At 29.3% G+C, this 1874-nt stretch overlaps 1 long non-coding RNA gene across 1 annotated transcript; it reads right to left on the bottom strand.

Moving 5' to 3' along the window:
• Positions 1 to 565: 565 nt before the first annotated feature.
• Positions 566 to 1315, bottom strand: LOC136972433 (uncharacterized). The gene is made up of 2 exons (XR_010880329.1): positions 1216 to 1315; positions 566 to 846 (listed from the first exon to the last, which is right to left on the bottom strand). It is a non-coding gene; the product is annotated as an uncharacterized lncRNA (long non-coding RNA).
• Between the last annotated feature and the right edge of the window lie 559 nt (positions 1316 to 1874).

Here is a 1874-nt window from a genome sequence, read left to right as displayed (position 1 = left end):
TAAGTAATTCAAGAGATATTTCCTTTCATTGAATCTGTTTAAGTGTTTTATTGCCAGCGACAGTATTTTGTGAACAAATACCGTCAGTTTCATTACATATTAAACAATTTAATACGTGACACTGGGAAATGCCAATATCACGTATTAAGCGAAAAGGTCTGACATTATTAGGAAATGTGGTGATTGGTTTAACACTCGTGGTTTTTTTTTTACTCAAGTAGATTGTTTCCATAGAAAGACTATAAAACTCATAAGTGACGACATCCGGTTGGCGAGTGTTAGAATGGCACCTAATCCTCCGAGAGGCTGGGAATCGAATACAAACGGGTAAAATCATCCCAGAAATTTTTCAAAGCGTGGTTGATTCCCATAGGACGAGTCACCTTTCTCACCAATATCCACTCCATTGTGGGCCTGGCCACATTGATAAAGAATAGATAAGACAAAATCCATAGTGGACTTGTTGAAAACAGAACTCTCTCAGTACTCACATAGTGGAACTTTTATAAAATGCCCACTATATATGCTAATTATAATTTAACAAATAAATAACAAGCAACAGTAATAATGTTCACATAAGATTTATTTTCCTATATCAGTGAAATGCAAATCATTACATATTTTCAATAGTTGATTATGTTTACTTCCCAAAATTACACGACGAACCAGTCTCTTTTGTAGGTGTATCATCAGGAATACCGTAACACCAACACCTGTAAGACCAAGGACAGAATCCACCTTCACCTTTTCCTTCTTTGCACATTTTCGCGCAGCCACCGTTATCTAGACAAGGAATTCTGCAACCTGTCTTATTCACTGGGTAATCGTTTTTCTTACAATTTCCATCTAAAAAAATATAAAGTAGTCTTTATACATTTAACTTTAATCAGTGTTTTACCTAAATTTTATGGGTTGAATCAGATAAGTAGCTACACGCTTGATCACATGGTGCTCTTTATACTATTTGATTTACTGGAGACAAAATAGTAGAATTTGCAAATCAAGTATAATAATGTACTGTACATTTAAAATATACCACATTAATTTTATTGCTTAAAATTTCTTTCCGGTAAAATATATCAAATAATATAAGCATACGATGCGATGAATTGTGTGACCATTTTTTTTATTCATTTTATAAAACTATTAATTCATTAATATTAGCACTTTCTATTTATTTTAGTAAATAAATAAAAATATAAAGAAAATTTTTACCCGATATTAATAGAGCTGCAACCAAACTCAATATAAAATAATTCATTTTGAGTCTTCTGATAATGTATGAATTCTTCAAAGATGGCTTTTTCGAATTGATCTTTTCAACTCTATTTATAGAAAGAAAATACATAAAACACATATGAACGAATAATTATATTAGATAATAAAAATGATTTAATTTGAAGAAATAAAGCAATATTGCTATAATTATCCATTAAATTTATACCTAAAAGCGATTATTTTTTCCTTAAAGTACGACAGGACAGCTGGGAAAACTATAAATTCCTATTTGTATAAAAATAATTGCTTAGTAATTAAATAAACTTTGTTAAAATTAAAATTTCATTAAATTTTCATTATAACAATTCTCCTTTAATGACATAATGCTGAAAGGTATTCAGAAGATTGTCTAAAAAAAAATTTCATTTTTCATTTTATTTGAAGATGAGTATTGGCATTTTTGAAAATTTCTATTCGAGGGGAATATCTATAATAAAGAAATATACATTATTTTAACTAATTAAAATTTTATTATTATAGAAAATAGTAAATTAATTACTGTTTATTTTCCGGCATATAAGACAACCCTCATTTCAGCCCAGGGTATTTTAAGGGAAACAACAATCTGTATGTTCGCCAACCCACTTCTTCGGCTT

The sequence above is a fragment of the Centruroides vittatus genome, unplaced genomic scaffold, assembly GCF_030686945.1.
Source record: "Centruroides vittatus isolate TY-2023 unplaced genomic scaffold, ASM3068694v2 contig_290, whole genome shotgun sequence".
NCBI classification, from domain to species: domain Eukaryota; kingdom Metazoa; phylum Arthropoda; class Arachnida; order Scorpiones; family Buthidae; genus Centruroides; species Centruroides vittatus.
This window is presented reverse-complemented; position numbering and strand designations above follow the sequence as displayed.